Here is a 12,246-nt window from a genome sequence, read left to right on the forward strand (position 1 = left end):
CAATTATTAATTATTTCAAGAAAAGAAACACTGAAGTATTGTTATTTCTTTCATGGTAAGTGTGTGTAGTCTTCAGGCAGTGAATACGGTGATATTGTCTCGGTCTGGGAGCCAATGAGCGAAGTATGTAAGTACCATCCAAGGCTTATTTGAGCTCAGACGATACTCTTAGTTGGCTTGAACTCTTGGCCCGAGACTAATTCCATAAGGGAAATAGTTAATTTGTCTAATCCCCTGGTTAACTGACTTAATTCCTAACACATTCCCCAGAGGAGATTGCGATTCCCCAAATCGTAATTAACCGTCTAGAGTAATTATTTATTAATTAATTAATTTATTTAAAGAAAAGAAATGGCGACTAATCTTAGTAAGAGAGAAAGAGTGAAATGCAACTAAAGGGGGTTGAGATCTTTGCACATCTCATCCAAATAGACTTGCCCTTACCCTTTCCTCACCTTGTATGAAGGTGTATAATCTTTTTAAATCAATCCTCACCTGGGAAGGTGTGACATTTTTTAATCAATCCTCACCTGCGAAGGTGTAGCATATTTTTTAATCAATCCTCACCTGCGAAGGTGTAGCATATTTTTTAATCAATCCTCACCTGCGAAGGTGTAGCATATTTTTTAATCAATCCTCACCTGGGAAGGTGTAGCATGTTTTACCCTGATAATTCTAACTACTACCCAAAATTAATTCTAAAGTCTTCAGCCTTAATAGGTGAAGTACTGAAACAACCAAGATATTTACAAGTTATCTAAATTATCCCTAAGCATTTTGTTGAACCGCTCTGTAGCCTTCCTTTTGGGCCGAAGCGCCCCGACACGATCACCGCCACTCTGGGTGGGGTCGGCATTATTGTGGGAGGCCCCCTTGTCATATACCAAATCTCTACCCGGATGAGTTATAGTGAGCTCCAGCGGATAAAGGTTACATTTAGAATGAAATTCTACTGCTCCATTACCTTGTTTGACCTTGACTGTTCTTACTTTATTGTCCAATCCCTTAATAATTTGCAAGACAGTGCCCATTAACCAGAAGGGTCTGGGTTTATTTAAAGCTTTAATCAGAACTATATCTCCTATTTTAATTTTCTTTTCCCAAGTTGACTGATATAGGTTTCTGCTATGTTCTCTTAAGCTGAGTAGATAACTCTCATACCACAACTTTTTAAAGCTTTCTAATACTTCTTCTTGCACTTCAAGAGTCTTTTCTAAAGAGGGCTATCTCTGGTCATCGACCCACACTTCCTCATCCCCCCTCAATACGAGAGATGGGTTCCCATGAAGTTTCAAGGAGTTAGGTATTATAAACTTCAAGATTTCTGAACTGGATCGGTAGGTCAAAGGTCTAGAATTTATGGCCAACTGAATGCTTGACAAGGATGTTAACATCTCAAAGTATGTCAACTTGGCTCTTCCGACTGCTTTATACAAACAATTCTTGAGCACCCTTATTAACCTTTCCCAAGCAGAGCCTACCCATGCTGAATATAAGGGAATTCTCATATGCTTGATGTTAATTCTCTCCAGTTCTTCTTAAACTTCTTTGGATTGTAGGGAGTTTTCTAAAATGTTGCCACCTTTTAAGAAGGCTTTGGCATTATCACTGTACAGGTAATGGGGAATAGAATATAGGTTACAAAATCTATGAAAGCCTAACAGAAAATTCTTTGTGGACATGTCAGGTAATAATTCAAAGTGAACAGCTCTAATATTAAGACAAGTGAAGACCAGAACATAAACCTTGACTGACTGATCACTAAGTTCATCTTTGACCCAGAAATGGCCAGTATAATCTACCTCGACATGTTGAAAAGGTTTTATTAGGTTCATGTGATGCTTAGGTATATCTGTGAATTTTGGGTACTTAAATGCCAAGGCATTATGTTTTTTACATACATTACAAGAGCTTAGTGTGCTCTTGACTGCCATCCTACCCTTTGGGATCCAGTACCCTTATTCCCTTAAATAATTCAAGGTAGTTCCAATGCCTAAATGCTGCATTTTGTTATGACAGTCATTTATTATCAATGTAGTTAACCTGTGCTCCTTAGGGAGTAACACAGGGTGATGTATGTCATACTTGAAGTATTGACACTTTCTTATCCTGCCTTTGGACCTTATAATGCCTCTTTCATCTAGAAATAAGGTTAGGTTAGATACCAGAGGAGGATTTTTTTTTTCATTTGCATTATTTGGATTGTTCAAGAAATTCAGCTCATTCTGGAAACACTCAGTTTGAACCACCTTTACCCAGTACTCTAAGGCTTTCTTTTTAGGATCACAATCCTTTATTTCATTTAGAAATTTATATAGGTAAGCTGTGCACCTCAACAAGCCCTCAAAGGAAGAGTATTTATTTATATTTATTACTCCTGTATTTACTTTAGGCGGTTGAGAGGTACCAGCAGTGCATATTTTGCCTTTTTGAGAAGGCGCTATGCTCAACAAAGGGTATTGAGGCCACAGTTGGTAATCATTAGTAAGTCCCTCCAGCCAGAACTTCATTTTATCTAAATATTTGCTATAAGATAACCCTTTGGTAAGCATATCTGCTGGGTTCTCTTCAGTGTGTACATAGTGGTATGCTACAGGTAACTTGAATTTCTTACTTATTTCAGTCTTCAGGCCATCAGCTTCTAACACTCTATTTTTCAAGAATTTGGATTTTACTTTAGTATCCTTTGTTAGAAGCCAATTTAGCACCACCTGAGCATATTTATAAATTGAATTTGGATGTGTTGATAAGCCTCTAAAATTGTAGGTAAGCATTTGAAAGCTAATATCACACCCATGAGCTCTAGAGTGGGGATGCTGTGTTCATTTCTCTTATTTGATGGAGCTACCTTAGACTTAGAGTGTAGGTATGTACTTCTATCCTCTCCATCTAGAGCGTCGGCAACAAAGCCATACGCTTCAGCGGAACTGTCACAAAAAATATGTAACCCATATTTATTTAGCTCGTTTAGAGCTTGTCTAGGAAATGACACTTCTGACAGCATCTCCAAGTCTCTACTTAATTTTTTCATCTCAGTACAGATCTCTTCAGGAAGGGGTTCGTCCCAGCCTCCTTCTTGTTTCCATATTTTTCTCATTAGTAATTTTCCTCTTATGGTTACAGGTAGAGCCAAATTCAAAGGATCAAATAGTTTGGACGTTTGAGAAAGGACTTGTCTTTTTGTGTTTGCTTCTGGATTTATTTTGTATGGAGCTATGCTCAAGGAATCCTGCTGAACATATATCTGTACCCTAGCACCTTTTCTTCTTCGCTGGAGTGTTCTACTAATCTTCCATCACTTTCCATCTGTTCTCTCAATTCAATTGAATTGGAATTCCAAGATCTTAAGGTAAATCCGCCTGCCTTCATTCTCTCATATTTTGGGGAGGCGGTGGCTGAGTCGTCAGAGTAACGGCCTCGTGTTCAGGACGACGCGAGTTCAATCCCCGCCCGGTGCCACCAAGCTGGGATTTTTCAGCCGCCGCCGAGTGGCTTAAAACTACCCACATGCTGTCCAGAAGGCCACCTATCAACCCGGACTCTAGATTCTAGGATCAAAAACGAGCTCTGGGAGGGCAGCATGAGCCAATGCAAGATGGCGCCACTATAAACACTCGCCTGCGCCAGAACGGGCTGGGCCGACCATCAGGACCCACCGGAATGAAGCCTTGGACCGACCATCAGGTTCCACCGCGAAGAAGCCTACCGGCGCAATAGGCAGCAATGTAAAAAAAAAAAAAAAAAAAGCAAAAAAAAAAGCCAGATTATATAATTCCTTCATTTCTTTAATTTAAATTCCTGTTACCAATAGATTATCTACATAAAAATTATTTGCCAATATTTTGCTTAATTTGTCATCAGGAAATGAACTTGCATGATGTTTCATCACATAGTGCAAGATGAATGGGGAAGAAGTGAACCCAAACACTATGGTCTTGAACCTGTAGGTGACCAATTTGTTGCCCCTTTTCCAAAAGAAGCAAAACCTATTTTGGTCTACTCCATTTTTTAATTTAATCATCAAAAAGGCTTGTTTTACATCACTGAGCATGACTGATTTATTGGTGCGAAAACAGAAAAGTAATTGAAGAATGTTATTCATTAAATCTACACCTGGGTAGGCAGCCTCATTAAGAGAAGGTAATTCCTTCTTGGTTTTTAAAGAACAATTGAACACAGGTCTTTTTTTAGTTGTTACTTGTTCTTCCATTTTGATGACAGGTCTATGAGGTATCAAAATCTTTTGATGGTACTGAGAAGGGTTTACTTCAATTTCTTCTATTATGCCGTCAGCCAGCTGCTGGTCAAATACAGCTTGATACTTTTCTAGTAACCCCTTTCTTTTTAAGTGGTCCAGAGTTCGGTCCAATACGTTAAGTGCAACAGAATGATTTGAAGGAACAGAATCTATTTTGTCTGAATACCATGGCAATCAATATAGCACCTCTTGACCCTCTTTGAAATTGCTTTATTTGTTCGACTCGAGACCAAAAGATGTTCCAGTTGGCACTTCTGTGTCAAGATAAGGTGTGTCACTGATGGGTGTTCAGAAGTGGGATTTTATTTTAGGGTCCAAAACAGCATTAACCATTGTTTTAGTTTTGTTGCATAGTTTTTTTTTCATTCTTTTTTGTTAGGAGACGCATAACAAATTGCTGTTCTGCTGGACTTAAAAAGTTAAATACATTTCCAATGGGAGCTACTTTGTTGTGCATAACTAAACATTTGCCTCCTAATTTCTCTTGCCAGGACACTGATGACAAACTGTAGAATGTCATTTTTTTTTTTTTTACAACAAAGGGGTTCGTCCCAGCCTCCTTCTAGTTTCCATATTTTTCTCATTAGTAATTTTCTTCTTATGGTTAAAATAGAAACAAATTCAAAGGAAGATCAAATAGTTTGACGTTTGAGAGGACTTGTCTTTTTGTGTTTGCTTCTGGATTTATTTTGTATGGAGCTATGCTCAGGAATCCTGCTGAACATATATCTGTTCCAGACCTTTTCTTCTTCGTGAGTGTTCTACTAATCTTCCATCACTTTCCATCTGTTCTCTCAATTCAATTGAATTGGAATTCCAAGATCTTAAGGTAGAATCCGTGCCCGTTCATTCTCTCCACATGCAGTTAGCATTTCTTTAATTTAATTTCCTGTTACCAATAGATTATCTACATAAAATTATTTGAATATTTTGCTTAATTTGTCATCAGGAAATGAACTTGCATGATGTTTCATCACATATGAGGAAGATGATGAGAAGAAGTGAACCCAAACACTATGGTCTTGAACCTGTAGGTGACCAGCCCTCTTTTCCAAAAGAGAAGCATACTCCATACGAGGGCGGACAAGGCCCATTTTTGATTTAATCATCAAAAGAACTTGTTTTACATCACTGAGCATGACTGATTTATGCGAAAACAGAATGAAGTAATTGAAGAATGATTATTCATTAAATCTACACCTGAGGATGCAGCCTGTTAAGAGAAGGTAATTCCTTCTTGGTTTTAAAGAACAATTGAACACAGGTCTTATTTTAGTTGTTACTTGTTCTTCCATTTTGATGACAGGTGAGGTATCAAAATCTTTTGATGGTACTGAGAAGGGTTTACACCAATTCTTCTATTATGCCGTCAGCCAGCTGCTGGTCAAATACAGCTTGGATACTTTCAAGGCTAACCTTCTTTTAAGTGGTCCAGAGTTCGGTCCAACACGTTAAGTGCAACAGAATGATTAAAGGAACAGAATAATTTTGTCTGAATCATGGCAACTCAACATTATAATGACCCTCTTTGAAAGTAATACCATCTTCAAACAGCTTTATTTGTTCGCTTTCTAGGGACACTGTGGTCTTGATCAGTGGTTTTAATTTAGGACTCGAGACCAAAAGATGTTCCAGTCCACTGTCCACTTCTGTGTCCTCTAGAACAATCAAGTGGGGAAATATGAGATATAGGGTCCAAAACAGCATTAGAAACCATTGTTTTAGTTTTTGTTGCATAGTTTTTTTCATTCTTTTTTTGTTAGGAGACGCATAACAAATTGATGTTTTGATATGTAAAAAGTTAAATACATTTCAATGGGAACTACTTTGTTGTGCTAACTAAACATGACCTTCTAATTTCTCTTAAGACACTAGGATCACCAGACTGTAGAATGTCAATGCTTAGCAACATATAACTTGGATAGTTTCATGATTCTTGGCCTCATAGAAGTGTTCACATCCAACAATTTTTATGTTGTTTCATGAATTTTGCAAATGCGTTCATCCTGAACGTAAAATTAATATCAGGTCTTGTCCACCGATGAGGAACAAAGTGAATCGATCTTCTAATTTAATTCCGCAGCCATTTGTTTGAAGCTTTTGTTTCTGCTGCACCAATGTGAGTTCCAACATCACAATCTAAGAGGAAAACAATTTATTCACATCTGGGCAAGGTCTTTGGCAGCGGTTTCAAAATATATGATCTTTGGCTTCCACGAGTATCAACAAAATTTCACCTAACCTTTCTACTCTTTCTGCCATTCTTTAAGAAGTTAAAGTCATCGTTGGCATGCAATTGGCAAGAGTCAGAAACTTTGAGCCAGGCACAAGCTTATATTTGTCTTAATTTGAGGTTTAGCCTTATCTTTCTTGTCAATAGGGACACAAAGGGTGTAATATGTTCTTTGGACCGACAGACTCTGCATTGGTATCTAAAGTTTACCCTGTTTTTCCATAACAGTTGTTCTCATCGACCCTGAACCAGCACACCTGGTACACATAGATAATTATTCTTTTAGTCCGGGCAATTTTTTGCTTCCAGAAGTTGGTAAGTTCGAGCATTGGCCCAAAGAATGCCCCACCAGCCCCACATAACACAAGTTAATTCTGTGAAGAAGGATTTGTAATTCTGGAGTGTACCTTTGGTTCTTGTTGTCTCTGGCCTTCAGTGGCAGTTTGTTTTCAACTGTGGAAGGCTTATTGTTGCTTTATTAAAATTATTAGGCTTTACAGAAAAAGTTTTACTCAGAGTGGTGAGAATTCTGTGATTTTCAATGATTTATGTTATGGTGGGAGTAATTCTTGGATAGAAGATAAGATAATTCCCTTTTTACTGTGCAGCAGTTTGTGAAGATATGGCTAAAAGGGAATAGCCAGCTGAGTCTCTGAATCCAGAAAGTTAAAACCGCAAGCCTTTTAACTCAGCTAAATAGTATATCATTTATGAAAATCTTGGTGGAAGTATATTCAGAGGGTCAAACGAAGGGCTAGGATAAGATTCATTATATTCTTGAAATTCATCAATGAATTCTTTATTAAAGATTCTTTCTCCAGCATTTTGGATGGCTGTTTTGTAATTAGCATCCGTAATGGTTAAATGTTTCACTACTGAGAGAGCCTAATCTCTCAAATAGCCAATTAAATAGGCTAGTTTGGTAACATCAGTCAGATGCTTTCTCGTCCCAATCACATTATTAAATTGGTTTAAAAAGGTATTAAAAGCAAACTTGTCCTTCTCCTTTCCCGAAAATGTTCCACAATTCAATGTAGGAGGCTTACCTTCACTAACATACATCTGTGACATAAACTGCATAAGATTCTGTGAAGTAATATCACTTTGAGCATCTCTTGAATCCTGATCCTTATTTAGCTCAACATACTGATCTAATTCTATTTCAATCTGTAGTGAGAAATTCATTTCATCTTCCCAATCTCCTGAGGCATAGTAAGTTTCTTATCATACTTTCAAGGATCTGTTTGATCCATTGCTTTTATATATATTCTGTCATCATATAGTGTCTCACTTATGCCATTTTCTAATTTCTATTATATTGGTCAAGCTCTTAGTTAGGAGGGTGTCAAAGGAATCTGTTTGAGTTAATTCTTTCAATTGCTTAAGAAGGAGTGTTTTTTTTCTTTTAAAGTTTCCCCCGCTCCTTATCAGGGTCATGAGTATCATCTTGGGAACAAGTCTTTAACTACTCCTTGGGTGGCTGCTTCCTCAGGGTTTAGTTTTGAATCAATTGTGGCAAATGATAGCCAGTGCTCAATATTGAAATAAAACAATCTGAAAGGGTTTGATTAATACGGGTGGTTTCAATTAAAAGGGCAATTATAAAAAAAAAAAGCAGACCCCTCAACTGCGGCCAAGGAGGCAATCCCGGACCGGCTAGTTGGCCCTCAATTTGCCACTCAGCTATTCAACTGAACAAATGCTTCGGGCATCCGGGGTTCAACTACTTACTGCCGGTGTTCAAGGGCATATGTCAGACCACCCAAGATTGCATCCACCACGTAGTATACGTACCTTCACCAAACGCTGTTCCTCAGGTAAAGTGAACCCACACCCTCTGAGATATTGAGGGTGGTCGAGGAGGAAGGGTCAGAAGTACCATTGCGCCAGCTACTCATATCACCCGATCTTGAACCTGTTTGCTAGAACCACCATTCGCAGTCAACTCCCAGACCGAGACAAGATCACGTATACGTAAAGAGAAACCAAACAGTAACACTTTCATCTTAATCCTTTATACTGCCTCAGGGATGAACTAACAAGGCTGTACTCGCTGCTGTTAAATTAAGCTGAATCTATCCAAGGCAGCTGATAACAGTTACTCGCTTCTTTAATATTGAAACAACACTAATTTTGAAAATATGTTGTGATACAGTGAATTTACCAAATTACCCAACAGTTATGATATTTCTCGCAAGACACTTAAACCCTCTCCAGGACAACTCCACAAAAGACACACAAACCACTTCCACTAATTAATACAGCAGCAGGAGTGCCGGGCTTTCCCCTTAGCAAGCACCTCCCAAACAGTTACAACGATAATCCTAACAGGCCCACGATAGTAATTACTCTATTTGTAATCACTGGATCAGGAGGCACTTATTCCTTCGAAGGGTTTCAAAAGAAATGGTCTCTTGAAGAGTACGTCCAAGAGGAGTCCTGTTATCCCTCGAGACTAAGTATAAATCAGCACTGCCGCGAGTTAATGTGGAGTAAGGAAAGCGCTAAGGTGTTGATTGCTTGAAGAGCTGTTGATGGAGTGGGCCGAAAGCCAACCACGTGGAGTCTGAAGGGCTTTGAATTTCGCCAGATGGCGTGACTTTTGATCCAGTTAAATTATCCTTGCTCTTTAATAATTCCCGCAAAGGGCAATTATTTATTATTTCATAGAAGGAAAAAAGTGAACTATTGTTATTCCTTTCATGGTAAATGTGTTTAGTCTTCAGGGCAGTGAATAACGGTGATACTCGTCTCGGTCTGGAGCTGATGATAGCAAGTAATGTAAGTACCATCCAAACTTATTTGAGAGCTCAGACGATACTCTTGGTTGTTTGAACTCTTGGCCCGAGACTAGTTACATAAAGGGAAATAGTTAATTTGTCTAATCCCTGGTTAACTTCGACCTAATTCCTAACATTCTGGCACTCTTACAAAATATCTCCTCCACCCCCAATTTCACTTTTTATCTTTCCTTCCTCTCCTTAACTCTGACGCGGGCAGCACCGCTGTCTCATCTATATCTAAGGGCTGAACTCTTTGCTAAAACTGTCTGTAACAACTCCAATCTGGACGATTCTGGACATATTCTCCTCCTACTCATCCCCCTCTGACTCCTTTATGCATGTTATTAAAAGATTCATCGGAATGATGTTTTCTATGCCCTCTCTGGCCTCAACTCTCAGAAGGCTTATGGACCTGATGGAGTGCCTCCTATTGGTTCCTTTAAAAACTGTGCCTCCGTGCTGACACCCTGCCTGGTCAAACTTTTTCACCTCTACCTGTTTTTCCAACATCTACCTTTCCTTCCTACTGGAAATGCGTCTTCATACAGCCTGTGCCCAAGAAGGAGTGACCTGCTCCAACTCCCCTCTCAAACTACCGCCCTGTAGATTTCCACTTTCCTGCCTATCTCAAAGAATGTGAATCAGTCCTTAACAGGAAGATCTATCAAAACATTCTTTCCACTTCTGATTTTGTATCTGATAGCCAGTATGGTTTCTGCAAGAGGTATTCTGTACTGGCGGATCTGCGTGCTTGCTCTTAATTGACTCTTGGTCATCCCTCTTAGCGGTTTCGGTGAAACTTTCTCAGTTGCGCTAGACATATCGTGCTTTCTTGATATGAAAATCTAGCTTTAACTCCTTTCCTTTCTCTAAACTTCCCTCTTACAGGTTCTATCCTTTTCTTTCGTTCCTTTATCTCCAGTTTCCTTTCCGGCTGTTCTATCTCTGCTGTGGTAGATGGTCACTGTTCTTCCCCTAAACCTATCAACAGTGGTGTTCCACAGGGCTCTGTCCTATCACCAACTCTCCTCCTGTTATTCATCAATGATCTTCATTCCATAACCAAGTGTCCTCTTCACTCATACGCTCACGACTCCACTCTGCATTATTCAACTTCTTACAAGAGAAGACCCTCTCAACAAGAATTGCAAGACTCCAGACTGGAGGCTGCCGAACGTTTAACCTCAGACTTTGCTATCATTTCCGATTGGGGTAAAAAAAACCTTTAGTCCTTCAATGCCTCAAAAAAACAAATTTCACCACCTATCAACTCGACACAATCTTCCAAACACCTATCCCTTATTATTCGATAACACTCAGGTGTTACCTTCTTCAACATTAAACATCCTCAGTCTATCCTTAGCTCAAAATCTCAATTGGAAACTTTACATCTCCTCTCTCATTAAATCAGTATCCTCAGTTAGTTGGACGTTCTGGAATGGAATTGACTGTACTAACTGCAATTAAACGCTACACTATTGATTTAGCGACCGACGTTAGCGTCAGATTCACAAAACAAACCTTAGATGGTCGTTAGAGGCGCGCTAAGTCAGCGAGGCCGCTGATTGGTTGATAACGTTATTGGCCTTGCAGCGAATCACAAGAATGTTCACAAAACCGTCAGCCAATCGTAGGGAATCCCCTCCAGCTGCCGCTTCAAAATAACTCGTTCTCTATTTTTCAATTTTCTTCCTTTTAAGGCAAACTGTACTAAATCGTACTCTAGGAACTTAATTATTTCGTCGTTTGCTGCACATTAACGTCAAGGTAACTATTATGTTCGATGTCTTGTTATCTAAGAACATGCTAAAGAGCAAGAAAAAGAAGATATGGAGGAGATTGAGGCAGGAAGAAAGCAAATTAAAAATAATATGGCACATATATCGAGGCAGACAGGAACCAGGGACGGAAGGAAGAAATGAAGGAAAGTTAAAACTGTCTTGCCATATCTCTGCAGCCCAACTCATGGACAAAGGTCCATGGTCCCACGGAGGGACAAATGTAGAGATGGATGAATGATCGAATGGATGAGGAGGTAGAAAGATGAAGGGGGAGGGGGGTCTGGCAATCCCCCGGCCGGGCGTCGGTGTTGCCATACCGCCCACACTTATCATATGCCTCTCAAAGTGTGTATATCTCATAATTTTATAAAGAAATGAAACTGTCTACTCTGAAGTTATATTTAAGTTAGCTTAGATTTATTAGCATTTATACGTAAATATGATAATATTGTTAGCGTTTACTACACCTTCGAGACAATAGTTTGTTCACAACATTTAGCGTCACACAGAGCGCGTTAAAGCTTTGTGAATCCGCGAGCTAACCCTTGACGTCATCGATTAGTTGGTAGGTATTACCGCGCGAGCTTTGTGTATCCCAATGGTCTCAAACTGCGCACTAAGGGCCCAAAACTACGCACTAAGCCTTTGTGAGTCTAGCCCCTGAATCGTCTCCGCCAGTTCTTCCACCCAGGATATAATTACGCTTTTCATATATAAGGCCTTTGACCGCCCTCGTATGTAGTATGCATTTCACTTTTGGGAGGGCTCCACTCACACAGCTCTCTTGTAGAAAGTGGAGTCTAAGGCTATTCGTCTCATAAGCTCTCCTCATCGTACTGATAGTCTTCTGCCTCTTATGTTTCGCCGCCATTTTCCCTCTCTATCTTCTATCGATATTTTCACGCTGACTGTTCTTCTGAACTTGCTAACTGCATGCCTCGCCCCCTCCCGCAGCCTCGCCACACACGACTTTCTACTGAAGCTCATCCCTTTACTGTCCAAATCCCTTACGCAAGAGTTAACCAGCATCTTCACTCTTTCATCCCTCACGCTGGTAAACTCTGGAACAATCTTCCTTCATCTGTACTTCCTCCTGCCTACGACTTGAACTCTTTCAAGACGAGGGTATCAGGACACATCTCCCGAAGCTGACCTATCTTTCGGCCACTCCTCTAACTCTTTTTAGGAGCA

The sequence above is a fragment of the Eriocheir sinensis genome, chromosome 35, assembly GCF_024679095.1.
Source record: "Eriocheir sinensis breed Jianghai 21 chromosome 35, ASM2467909v1, whole genome shotgun sequence".
NCBI lineage: Eukaryota > Metazoa > Arthropoda > Malacostraca > Decapoda > Varunidae > Eriocheir > Eriocheir sinensis.